The sequence below is a fragment of the Megascapheus bottae genome, chromosome 3, assembly GCF_031878675.1.
Source record: "Megascapheus bottae isolate mThoBot1 chromosome 3, mThoBot2.hap1, whole genome shotgun sequence".
NCBI lineage: Eukaryota > Metazoa > Chordata > Mammalia > Rodentia > Geomyidae > Megascapheus > Megascapheus bottae.
The window spans coordinates 75,880,618-75,894,573 of NC_143511.1; the positions used below are offsets into that span (position 1 = coordinate 75,880,618).

A 13,956-nucleotide genomic window follows, 5' to 3' on the forward strand; every position below is an offset into this window, starting at 1 on the left:
CTTCAGAAACTGAGAGACTATTAGGTACTAGGCATTAAGATACAATGGATAACAGAACAGATAGAGTCTTTTAAAACCAACCATGTATTCTAATTAGAAAGTTAAAGGCTAAGCAAGGCTAAGTTAGGCCTGTTGGGGAATAATGAGGCAGGAGTATATGTGTATACAAGATTGGGTAATGTCAGGGAACTGCTGACAGGGAGATCAGAAGTGAGATCTCAGCGAAGATGAACTTAGAAATGATTATGGCTGAGAGGAGATCACATTCATGCAGAGGCAACAGCAAGCATGTAGAACCTAAGAATATTAGCTTGGTGAATCCGCAGGAACAGAAACAATGCATCTGACTCAAAATGTGAGCAAGAGAGAGAAGGTTTGATGGTGGTGTGGTGACTGTTGAAGTCTGTAGAGCCTTATAAACTAAGGTAAGAAAAGTAGCAATTTGGCTTCTGGTGCTGAGCACTGAACCTTGAATCTCTGCCACTGAGCCCCAGCCCCAGAGATAAACTTGTATTTCATCCCAAGGGTAGTGGGAAACTCTGGTGGCTTCAAGTAGTATAAAGACACAACCAAACCCAGGTGTATCCTAAAGATTTCTACTTAGCAATTCTTATGGGTTAAACCCCTGTCAAGAGACACATGCAATAAGGTGACCAGTGCTTTCTTAGAATTCCTTGTGTTGGGGGATGCCATAGATGAATACGGAGGTGGTGGGTGGCTATATCTGCTCTTTAGTTCTGCCATCATCAGAGAACTTTGGGACCTGGCTTCTGGCTGCACAGAATGCATTTCACACTTCCTGCTCTCTGAAGCTACAAAGATAGGTTTAGAATCACATCCTATTAGCTCTCTATTTTCCACTGGCACTTTCCATGGCTCTCTTTCCCACCTCTCATTCTGCTGCGAATGACAGAGCTATAGCATACCATAGAACATGCGAAGGAGAGATGGATCTTAGGGATGGAGCTTATGTTATACTGGGGACCCCGCACTCCAGGGATGTAACAAAGAGCTGTGATGCCAGCTCTGCACTGCTCCCATTGAACTTTTACCAGAAGAACAAATAGGCCTTTGTCTGAAATAGAAGTAGATTCTCTTGTGTCACTATTATTATCCTTAGAGATGTTAACTGCACCCTATGAGTTTAATTGTACTAATGCTATAGTGGAGTTTGTTTTGAGGAGGATTACAGGAGTTTAAATTAAGAGCCGTGTGTCTTATAGGCAGGAACTTTACATTCTGGTCACATTTCCCAGCCCTTTCATATTTTAATTATTTTTTTTTCCTCAGGTAAATCTCATGCTTTTGCCTGGGGTTTGGCTTCAAGCCAAAAACTCTTATAATTTTCTCCTCCTATATAGCTGGAATTCAAGAACTGAGCCATGCTACTAGCCTTATTGTTGAAGTACAAGGACCATATAATTTTGTGTTCGCATCTATTCGTGGCATAAAAGGGGTTCATTTTTAGTTGTTCACATAGGACAATAGTGCACCTTGATCAGGCACGCTCCACCATCATTATTTTTCTTCTCTCATCTATCCTGTCCATTTCTCCCAAAGAAATGTCAATAGGTTCCCTGGCTCTATTTTCATATAAAACATTTTGACCCCATTTATCCCCCTCCTTCACCATTCCCATTCACCTTTCACTGAGAAGTGCGTGTGTGTGCACACTCGTGCACATGCCAGTATGAAACTTGAATTCAGGGTTTTGGGCCCTTTCTTAACATTTTTGCTCAAGGCTTGCATTTTACCACTTGAGTCAAACTTCAATTTCCAACTTTTTGCTGTTTAACAAGAGATAAGTGCCTTGGGATCCTCAGCTCTCAGCCTCTTGATGAGCTGGAATTTTGCCACAACCTTGTTACCTTGTTGGGAGTTTTTAATGCAGAGAGAGAGAGAGAGAGAGAGAGAGAGAGAGAGAGAGAGAGAGAGAGAGAGAGAGAGAGAGAGAGAGAGAGAGGGAGAGAGGGGGGGGGGGAGAAGGTAATTCTAGCTTTTATTTAGCCAGTTCTGTGGCTTGAACTCAGGGCCTGGGCACCGTTGCTGAATCTCTTTGTGCTCAAGGTTAGAACTCTACCACTTAAGCCACAATGCCACTTCAGCTTTTTTTTTGAGTAGTTTATTAGAGTAGAGTCTCACTGTCTTTCCTGTCTGGGCTGGCTTCAAACCTTGATTCTCAGATCTTAGCTAGGATCACAGGAATGAGCCACTTGTGCCTGTTTCATTCTAGATTTATGTCCTATATGTAGTTATTGTTGTTTCCCTTAGTTTTCTGTACCTTGTGTCTTGTATATAAGATTATTTGATATGTGGAAGGGAAAGGGAACCACAGAAACAGCAGGAAAAAAGGATGAGCTAATGTAACCTTGATATTCCCTTGACACTATGCTGGTTATCAACAGTTAGTAGGGGAGAGGAGTAGGAAAGGGTATAAGTGGGAGAAGATGAAGGATGGGGCAACAGTTTTGAAAAACAAATGGCCTCATTACCACATTTATATAACTAACTCCCCTGCTCATAAACCTTGTTAATAAAAAAGAAAAACCTGAGTTCCTTCCCTCATTTCTTCTCATGACCTGCTGTACATACAAGCTTAGAGTTGCAGATACTGATGAAATTAGTTCATTCTAAGTCTTGAGGATGGGCTTCCTGATTTCGCAGGCAACCAGAAGAGGAGTCAGAAGGAAGGTGAGCATGAATCAGCCCTTTCCTGCAGAGAAGTCTGGAGACTCTGTCTCATGTTTATGAGCCAGGCAAGCCAGGACAAGTTTGGATTGGAAACAAGAGCACTTAAGCAATTAAACTAGAGTATTCATTTCACAAGGGGATAGAAAGGAGACAGAGAGGAAAACAGAACCCAAAGAAACAGACATGGTAGTGCTTTTGAAGTTATTACTTATTGGCAAGGACTATTCTTGAATTTTATTAAGTTTTTTTTTTTTTAAAGAAGACACAGGAAGTTCAGCATGGACTAAAATGCCATCGATTAAATGCAGTAGGTGGAACGTATTAATTAGGCTGGGACCTACATGATGTTAGGCAAAAAGCAGTTCTTAGAGGATAAGATATATGGTTTAACTGTGCTGGATCATGCTCTTCTCTTTCTTCTAAACGTCTTCTGGAAGAAGTTACAGACCAATTATTTAACTATAGATGCATGTGGAATATCATCCAACAACCAGTCTGACTGTGCAATGGCCTGTGTTAGAGTCCTGTGGTATGGCAAGTGCTAGTCCTTTCATGGGGGTTCAATGGGAGATTTGAGGAAAAACCAGCAGAGAGGTTGGGGTGTCAATAGTACTAGAGGGTCACACAGAAGTGATTTCAAAACCAATCCAGAGAAACTTCAGTATTTTCACAACCACATAGTAAGGTATGACCTACCCCCTTGAGTTCAGCTTCACTTCTGTAAATGAAAAGCTGTTGCTCCAGAAAGATGCAATGAAACCTCGGGTTAAGGAAACTCTCTCAACACCTGTAGAGGTGTGATCATTCAGCAAATTTATTTTCAAAGCCCCCTAAAAGGTGGGCCTGGAATACCCATCAGAAGCAATGCCACTGAGTGGATATGCACAAAACACTATTCAATTAACATTTCTGAGTGTGTCTTAAGAGACTCTTAAGAGGAAAGATGTGTCTGCCCCAAGTCAGACTGTGAGCATAATAAAGTTAGTCAGGCTGGTTTAACACCTAAGTGATAGCCTTGTAAAAACACCCAAAATAAATTTTAAAAAACCAACAGCTTTTGAATTCATTTACTTCTCCAGGCTAGAGCATGGTGTAAATGACAGCTGGTTCATTCTTTTCTAGTGACATTTATAAACACACGTGTCCACTGATGATGGTGGCTAATGGGAAAAGGGGTTTAGTTTCCACGAGTCCTGTGGTTATATGTCTGCACTGTTCAGCTTTTTTCCTGCCTTGCTAGGGTAAGTTTCCTAAATTCTCTGAGCCACTGCTTTTCTCATGTAAGAGGTGATGCATACGTTATTTTTCCTGCTGGGATGTGGTGAAGAGTAATTACAAAGTGTGCCAATTAATGGTAAAATGCCTAGTCATAGTCCTGTCTCTGCTGGTTGAACACACACTTCAGCTCTCACATTTTAAGTGACAGAGAAATCAAACTGAATTTCAAGAAGGGCATCTCATCACTTCATACATTTGGAATTTGAGGACAACAGAGTCTTTAGAACACGGTATACACCCAGGTGTGAGTCTGGTCCTTGAAGTTTATAATAAAACCTAGATGACTGACCCTGGAGAATTAAAACAGCTTCTTGGACACTCATGGCCTTCATCTCTAACCCAGAATTGAATGAAGCAAGGTACAGGATTCAGAAATAGAAGACATTCTGGAAATGTGGGCTCTTTAAGGGATCTCTACTATTCTAATAGTATATTTTTTCACAGATCACAACTGGATTGTGCCAGTTTGGGTTGAGCCAGAGGAAACAAATAAGGCTTCCAGATGAGCAGCCGAAAGCACCAGTCTTGCTGTTTGGAAGAACAGATGGTCAATTTCCCATGCTCCTTCCCCTTTGTTTGCTCTGCTAGCTTTCCATTGCTGTGACACATCACGGAGACCGATAATTTCAAAGGAGGAAAGATCTATCTATCTAGGTTCATGGTTCCAGGGGTTTCAGTTCATATTCACTTGGCCTCATTTCCTCAGACCTGTGCACTGGCTGAACATCATGGTAGAGGTGGAAGTTGAGCATAGCTGCTCATGTCATGGTGGTGGCAAAAGGGAAGTAGGGTCCTCTCATATTCTTCAAAGGCATGTCCTTGGCCACCTACTTCCTCTCACTAGGCCCCACCTCCTATAATTTCTATGATTCCCTAATAGCACCCCTAGCTAGGAATCAGACTTTTGAATGCAGGAGCATTACAGGATCATTGAAGATCTAAACCCATCTTTGTTTCAATTTTCCCATTGTAAGACAAAGAAGTGACTGTCTTCCTCCTTGTGGCTCTTAGAGCTCAGCCTTGATTTGAACATTTACAGAACCCGTGATTTATTTAGCATGATGAGCTTGCTTGCCAAATATCAGGCACCAGGTTCACACTTCACAAACCAACACTTTGGGCTTGAGTCCTAGCTACCCCCATTATACGGAAACAACATTGAGGAAGGGATGTGGAGTCACTTCCCAAGGTCACATGGTTAGTGTGCTGTGGAGTATCTGGTATCATTGTTTTCTGGTTGTATCATTGAGCTGTGAGGTTCACTACCATAATCATTGTTATAGCCATTATCGTCATGAGCATTATCAGCTTCTACCTGCTATCATGCTGTAACAACCACAGTTGCCATGCTTTCAACCATTAGCACTCTAATCACTTAGTAACACAGTTGCACCATTTCTACGATCGAGTTTCCATCTCTCACCCCAACCATAATCTTACCATACCCCACCACTCAAAAAAAATCACACTTGTAGGTGAGGATTAGGTGATAAACACTTCCCATGCATCGTCTCATTTTATTCTTACAACCCTACAGATAGACTGAGCAACTTGACCAAGGTCATTCAATGAAAAGGTTCTAGTGTTGTCACTTCTCTTAAGTCACTGACCCTAAAATTCTTATGTTTTGACATTTTATTAGACTTTTAAAACTGCAAAAGCACTCAACACATCACCAGGCCCATAAATGACATTTTCCAAAAGATATTCCTCTCTTCCAGGAATGTTAACGCGCTGAAGCTTGAGTTTTCTAATAACCTTTGGGCCTTTAGGTATCAGTTTTCTTCTTGTCTGATGCAAAGGTTGAATCTAGTGGCTTCAGATAACAAGCAAACCCACATTCATTTTTCACATTCATACCATTTTGCCCAGTCCTGTCCAAGGCTTTATACCTAGTGTCTTAGGAAAAGAAAAACAATCAGCTAAGGTAGATGGCAGAGTCTACATCTATTTCCTTATACTCTGCATGAAGTGTTGGTGACATCAGAATTTAGGGGCCTCGAATATAATAGAATATTGAATGACTCCTTACTGTTTGGGATATGTGTGTTAGCTTTCTAACCAAGTTTATCTTTGCTAATACAGATCTGGTATCTCACAAGAGAATGAATCTTGGGCTTAGCTAATTCCAAGATGGCAACCTTGACTTTCTATTCTACCCATTTCCACATGGATCCAGAATAATGGTCTATAATGGAAAGCCAATAATTCTCTCTCCATAGCATCTTTTCTTGTTTTCAAACTGCTGAAAGGAGAAAGTGCAGTGGGGCACTGTCTAGTAGTAGACTTTTCATGGCTGACCCCAGACCAGCCACACTTCCTCACCCTTCTTCCCCTACATCTTTCCTGGCCACTGGCTTTCAGTCTTCAAGGAGAACTTGTATGTCCTGGAATGTTCCATATACCAATTCTCATTTCTTTGGGAGGCCAGACTCACTAGTTCAAATCTGTTCTTTTCCAAATCCTCATTTCCCATATTATTTATTATTGTTCCTCAATACCCAGTCAAAGTAATTTTTCACCTATCTGTCCTATGTCATAAATTAGACATCCATAAATCCTTATTAATGGAATAAATTTAAACAAAGAAAATTTATTTATTCATTATTTATTTTTGTCAGTCATGGGGCTTGAACTCAAGCCTAGAAACTGTTTCAGGCTTGAGCTCTTTTGCTCAAAGCTAGTGCTCTATTACTTACAGCTCTGCTTCTGGTCTCGTAGTGGTTAATTGGAGATAAGAGTCTCATGAACTTTCCTATCTTGTCTGGCTATGAACTGGAACTAGAATCCTCAGGTCTCACCCTCCTGAACAGATAAGATTACAAGTGTGAGCCACCAGAGCCTAGTAACAAAGAACATTTATTTATAAGGTTCACAACCTGTATTATTTATGGAGAAGTGGGTAGGAAGAAACAGCTTTCAAATATAGAGAAAAAATTAGTACAAATGGAATCAAATTTTTAATGAAAAATTGTTCTCCTTTGATTCCTAGTTCATCTTTGTTCCTTTCATAAGTGTCTGTTCGTTTTTCCAGAATTCCCAAGGCAACATGCTGAACTTGTCTTTTCTGCCCTCTGAAGCTCACTGTCTAATAGTGGAGGCCAAACTCTACAACTAAGATCATAACTTATAGTTCAGTTCTCTTAGGTCCTACAGGTTGCATACTGATTTCTGATTTTCTCAGCAAACTATGAGGCAGACATCAATCCCACTCTTACAGATGAGAAAACTGAAATGATAAGATATTTAAACAGACACCTTGCATACATTCTAGCAGTGGATGCATAAAAATATAAAGTGACATCCCCTAACACTAGTTGTGGTTTCCCAGGTTGGTCCTTTACCATTTAGGTCACACCTCCACTTCAGGCTTTTTGCTGGTAAACCAAAAACTCCTGATTAGTCTATCCAACCCAGCTTCAAAATTACAATACTCAGATCTAGATCTAAGTTAGGATTTGAAACAGGAGCTTCTGGTAACCCCCCCCAATCTTCACCTCATTTCAATTTACACCCCACTAGGCTCTTAGCACACTCACATATACTTCCTCTTTGCAATCATGAAAAACCACTGCTTGCAAGTTAGACACAGATGCCATTAAAATGCTCATTTTACAGGTGGGAAAACTGAGATCCTCAAGGGCTAGGTCATAGAATTTTGCAAACAGAATCTTGTCATTGTTTTTTTCTCCTTGTCACTTCACAAATATATACTCCAAAACCACACAGTTCTAGCCAAAATAAATACCTCCTTCTGTCCACAAGAAACTGACATTTCTTTCTCAAGGCCAACACATGTCCCACCTTCAGTCTGGATGCTTGTAGCATCACAGGCGCTAGGGGTCCTCAGGAATCCCCCTGTCTCAAAGTAGTGCTTGTATTAAGTTCCATTCCAGGACATTATACATTGCTTCTTTGTTAATGGATGTGTGAAAGAGCCCCCAAGGGCATGGTCAACTTTTGCCTCTGCTTAAGGATAGCATGCAGGTCTAAACATTATCTGCACCTCAATATATTATCACAATATTGTTTTCTTCAGACTGATAACAATTCATTACTTTAAGTACACCAGGGGGTAATTCCAGAGGAGAATTGATCACCGGTCTGACAGATTTCTTGCTAGTAAATAAAAAGGATATTCCCAAGGAAGGATTCCTTCTGTTTTCCTTGTTTCTCTACATTTTATTTTTCTGTAATTCGATTCAATAAGCTTTTACTTTTCTTACTCTGGGGCCAGACAGGGTGTGGAAGGCTGCAGGAGCGAGGACAAAACAGAATGATACCCTTTGTGCTAGGTTGCATTACAAAACAGAATACGGAATAGAAGTAATACAGAAAGACATAGCATACAATAGCAAAGAGCTCAGAATTTGCTGGTAGATTGCCCATGAGATCAAATCCCAGATTTGCCTAGCCACACGTTCCTAAGTCCTGACTTAATACCCCTGTACTTTCAATTTTCTCATCCAGCATGTAAGATGAAAAAAAGTGACTATACCAATATTGTGGCCTTATTTAAGGATGGAATAGTAGCTGTTCAGTAGAAGCCATGCTTAGATTTGATTGTAGCCAGCCTACACATATACTACATGAATATATTAGTACTAAAACTTATTTTGTCATTGGGCACGGTGACTCATGCCTGTAATCCTAGCTACTCAGGAGGCTGAGATCTGAGGATCAAGGTTCAAAGCCAGCCTGGGTACAAAAGGACCTGAGACTCTTATCTCCAATTAACCTCTAGAAAATGGAAAGTGGGGCTTGGCTCAAGGGTAGGGCAGTAGCCTTGAGCTGAAGGAGTCAAGGACAATGCCCAAGCCCAGGGGTAGAGAGGTAACCTTGAGCTGAAGAGCTCAGGGACAATGCCCAGGTTGAGTTCAAGCCCCAGAACCCTCCCCTAAGAAATAGTTTGTCATTTAAGTGACTTTGTAAAGTTGTTCCACTTACTCTTGTAAGACTCCTATTGTTCTCAATAGGACTGTCATTTCTGTGGGTCAGGGACTCTTTCCTTTTTCCCCTTCCATTCCTATTTAGATAAGGGTTTCTGATAAAATTGATTCTCAATGAAATTGAATTGGGCATACGTTAGACAGACACATTTCTCCGCAGAAATGAATTCATCTAGTTCTTGAGCCAACTGACAAAATTAGCAGCTAATATAAGTCTTTCATGAAAACTTATATGCAGACCCTGTGTACTTGTCAGGTTTTAAGACAGGGTCTCACTGTATTGCTCTGGCTGATCCCAAGCTCCTAGGATCAGGGGACACCCCGAATGCCCGGGAGAGGACAAACATGGCAAAAATTAAAGCTTGTTTTCACAAAACAATAGAAAAAAAACCCAAAATAAACACATTGAGGCTACCAGTCTGGGAAACCAAAATGGAGCTTATGGATAGCATTGCATAGTATCCTGTTATACTTTTATTTAATTTTAATTTTTTGGTTGGTTGTGGGGCTTGAATTTAGGGCACAGAGTGCCCTCCTGAGCACTCTACCACCTTGAGCCACAGCACCACTTCCAGTTTCCAGTGGTTAACTGGAGATAAGAGTCTCATAGACTTTCCTGCCTTGGCTGATTTTGATCCAAAATCTTCAGTTCTCAGCTTCCTGAGTAGCTAGGATTATAGGTATGAGCCTCCAATGCTGGGATCTGTTATACTTCTTATATTTCTGAGTCATATTATACCTCAAAATGCTTTTACTTGAAATTACCCTATATTTGAGAAGGGATCCTTTTTCCTCAAGTGTCCCAGATTAAGATGACGAAAAGCCTAAAATAATTTTACATCTGCACACATATGTACATGTATACATATGTACACATTTAAACATATATGAGAGGCCTTAAACATATATATATATATATATACACACACACACACTGAAGTTTATCATAAACTACTGCCTCACAGAATTATAGAGGCTGGCAAAAGCCCTTTCCAAAATCTTCAGAGCTCTAAGTCCAAAATTTGATGGACTTCCGTCAGACCAGTACAAATGGGGGCTTAGTGTAGATGAAATCTGGGTGGAGAGTATCCTCTTACTCGAGGAAGGTTACAATTTCTGTTCAGATCGTCCACTGATTGGGTCGGGACCACTAGCAAGAGAGAAGATAGTCGGTTTTATTTTACAGGTTTAAACATTCATCTCAACCCACTACTCCACTCATGGGGGAAAAATTTATTTGGCCAACTATTGGACCAAGTCCAGTTGACAGATAAAATGAACTATTGCCCTATAAGCCATTTATCAAAGCTGAGCAATTAACATTGAGGCAGTATTATCAACACACTTTTGCCTTTATTTGGTAGTCTATGGATTCTTTTTATTAGAATAGCCTTCCTGAGGCTCTGGGTGGGCCTCTCTGAGGGGTCCAGCACTTTTCTAGGATTCCTCATATCCTGTTTCCTTTCCTCATCACTGTAACAACAAACAACCCTCTCCTCCCATACCCCAACAGGAGAACAGCCTTTATGTAGGCCAAATAGCATTAGGTTTAGGTCACCTGTGTGTTCAGACTACTGGTGTGAACTACCTGTTCAGTCATAGAACAGGACCAGAGAGGAAGAAACATCATTGAACCAGAACAAATGGCTTGAATTCCAATCTTGATTTTGCCATTAAAGGTTCTGGGTTCTTGCTCAAATTCTGATTGTGTGGTTGATGATGATGATGATGATGATGATGATGATGATGATGATGATGATATGTGTGTGTGTGTGTGTGTGTGTTTGTGTGTGTGTGTGTGTGTGTTTGGAAACTGTAGTTTGAACTCAGATTTTCGCCCACTCCCTTTTACCATTTTGAACTTATGCATGGTGATCTACCACTTGAGCCACTTACCTCCATTTATTTTTTCTGGGTACTTGGAGTTAAGAATCTCTTAGATTTGTCTTCACTAGGGTGTCTTTGAACCTCATTTCTCAGATCTCAACTTCCCAAGCTGCTGTAATTACAGGTATAAGCCACTGGCTACCTTTTTGACTCTTCATTAAGAGCACACAGGCTTGGTGATACATGGCTGTCATTCTAGTATCTGGGAGACTGAGGCAGGAGTATTATAAGTGTGAGGACAACCTGGGCTAAATAGTGAGACCTTATTTCTCCAATCCCTCTAATACAAAGCAGCAACTAAACAAAATCTATTTTCTTCATGTTCTAAAATATCTAGAAATTGAAGGTAGAGGCAAACCATCTCTAATGTACTGAGGTCCTGTTGCTTCTGTCTTACTACCCAGTGGGAGTGGAATAAGTTATTGTCTCTAGGACTCAGTTCTCAATGCTGATAGATTCAGTCATGACCATCCTCCAATCGCAGCTGTCCAGGGGCTCAGCTCACTCCGGTCTTGCACTGACTTCAACGCTGTCTGACTTCCGTCCCAAAACTGTTTCCTTCTTCTTCTCTGACTGACTCTTGAGTTCTCATCCTCTTGTAAATGATGGTTCTTCATCCACCTCCACCCCTTACACACACACACACACACACACACACACACACACACACACACACACACACACACACACACACACATTTGTTTGGCTTGATCCTTTGTCAGAGGCACTGACTGCTTTGCTAGATAATGAACCAAGGCATTCTGCCTCACATCCACCCCCTCAAACTTCTCATCTTTATCGTGTTTATTTGGAGAGTGTCCCCAGCCTTTCTTGCCCAGGCTGTAGCACTGATTTCCTGCTCAGAAGCAGATGGACACACATGGCCTAGAGGGCACAGCCTGCAAGTATCACAGAGCAGGTGGCCTTTCTGAACCTAATGAAGCTAGCCAGAAACAAGAGGTGTGACATTTAGAGAACATTTTCGGATGCCTTGCAGAGCAAAGGATATTGAAACAATTAGAGGCTAAATTCAACCAAACCCAAAGCAAAGGGCTTCACAGAATGGCCAGATTGGCTTAATTCTGGGGTGGGGAGGGGGGGAAGGACGCAGGGGAAACAATAGCAGAGGGGTAGGTACCTAAAATGCTTGACCTATAACTGCCAAGTAGGCAGTGATAGCTTTTAAGCTTTTATATTTTATATTCATAACTTCTTTATTGTCCCATTTTACACCTCTACTAGATTCCTGCAGGAATATGGAATGCTATTTCCATAGCAGTTAGAACTAATAATAAGCTTGAGGCTCTTGGCTCTTAAATCTTGAATCTATACCTACTGTAAGCAAGGACTTGTTTCCATGAGTTATTAAATGGGGGAGCAAAAGATGAATTAGGAATGATGACAGATGTCAATGAGCCCACAGATTAGAGAGATGTGACAATGGACAAAGCACATGATAAAATGTGCATAAATACTAGGAGCATAAGGGGAGAGACTGAAGGATCTTTTAACTCATGATCATAGAGATATGGAACTCAGCCCATACTTCCAAAACTCAAAAAAAGGACAGATAGTCCTTCTTAATATCAAAATCTTCTTTTCTGGATTATCTTACAAGAGCTAACAAGGCTTATTATTTGTTTAATATTTTTTGTTAATGCCAGAGTCATTGTGTCAAGCATCTGGAAGGTTGTTCTCCTGCATTTGTATATCTGTGAATCTTTATATTCACTGCATCCTACTTCCTACAGAGGTCCTTTTATGAATATCTCAGCCATCCTTTTGCTGCTCCCATCACCTCTCTGTTATATCATAGATTTTTCTTTTTACCATGCCTAAAACTGTTTGCTAACACTTGTGGAATCTAGAGTTAGAAAATAGGAAATTATCCTATGGGATTCTGAGGATGTTAAACGCATCTCAGAACTAAAGATTGTCTATTTTCCACCTCCAATTTAAACCCTCCTCTCTTTCTCAGATGATGATTATTGGTTTTCTGTAGCCAGAGGGCAAAATTAATAAATTCTTCAGCTGCACAACTTTCTTGAAATATAATAATGATCTTTGACTATTAGTGCTGAGATGAGGGATGAAGACAATAAAACAAAGATAGGCATGGAGGAGAATGTGGTGTGTGTGTGTGTGTGTGTGTGTGTGTGTGTGTGTGTGTGTGTGTGTTGAAAATGGTCAGGAGTCTAGCTTCTTTCTTTTTCTGCTTTTTCTGGGGTGCTAGGGATTAAACCAAGGACCCTTACACATTCTAGGCAACATACCAAGCTATACATTTTCAGTCCTAAGATTTACTTTTTTGACAATATAAAAGGATACTCACACCCTGTGCATTTTGCCTCTGTAGGCTGCTTATAAAGAGTACACAAGATAATGACAATAAAGGGTCTCCTAGAGGCATCTGAGTTGGGTATAGATTAGCTTATTTCTTTGGGGAAGACATTCTTGGCTTCAGGGAGTAACTCTTGTGTAAACAAAACTGTTCTGATGGCTTTGTATCTTTCTCTCTCTTAGATTTCTTCTGTGACTCCTAAAAGCATGGAAAACAGGGAGATATCTACTTCTAATTCCTAATGAAGATATCCAGGAAAGATTTTCCTGGATACATATTTGGCCAACAGACAAACAGACTCATCCTCAAAGAATAAAATTTGGATGTGGTATTTTCACATTCTCATTTAGAACTAGGTATCTTCTCACCTAAGAGAGAAGTTGCCAACAAGATGTCTCCTTACTCTTAGTACCTTTGTGGTGTTCTCTGTAAAGGAAAACACTTTCACGGATAATGACAGAGAAACCATTTGTACACTGCCACCACAAACACTCAGCTTCCTCATCTCCTAACAGCCTTCTTCAGGAGAGACTATCCAGATAAAACCTTGTGTTTTCTTTCCAAGTGTATTAACCTTGTCCAGGCTACAACATGACTTCACTTTTCCCTTTTCTTTTCATAATCCTGAAGTCTTGGACTTCCAGCTGTGTTAACCAGGCTTCTTGTCTCTGTGGCAAAGTACTTGGCATTGAAGTCTTGAGGGAGGAAAGACTTAGCTCACAGTTCCAGAGGTTTCAGTCCACTGCACTGATCAGGCATCCAAAATGTGGCAGAACATCATAGAGATAGGAGCATGTGGCAGAGCCTGCT

The 13,956-nt window shown here is 40.7% G+C and overlaps 1 protein-coding gene across 8 annotated transcripts in view; it reads right to left on the reverse strand.

Annotated features, from left to right (window-relative positions):
* Window positions 1-13,956, reverse strand: part of Astn2 (astrotactin 2) — an 854,736-nt gene that overhangs the window by 393,574 nt on the left and 447,206 nt on the right. The gene's annotated exons all lie outside the window — the stretch shown is intronic.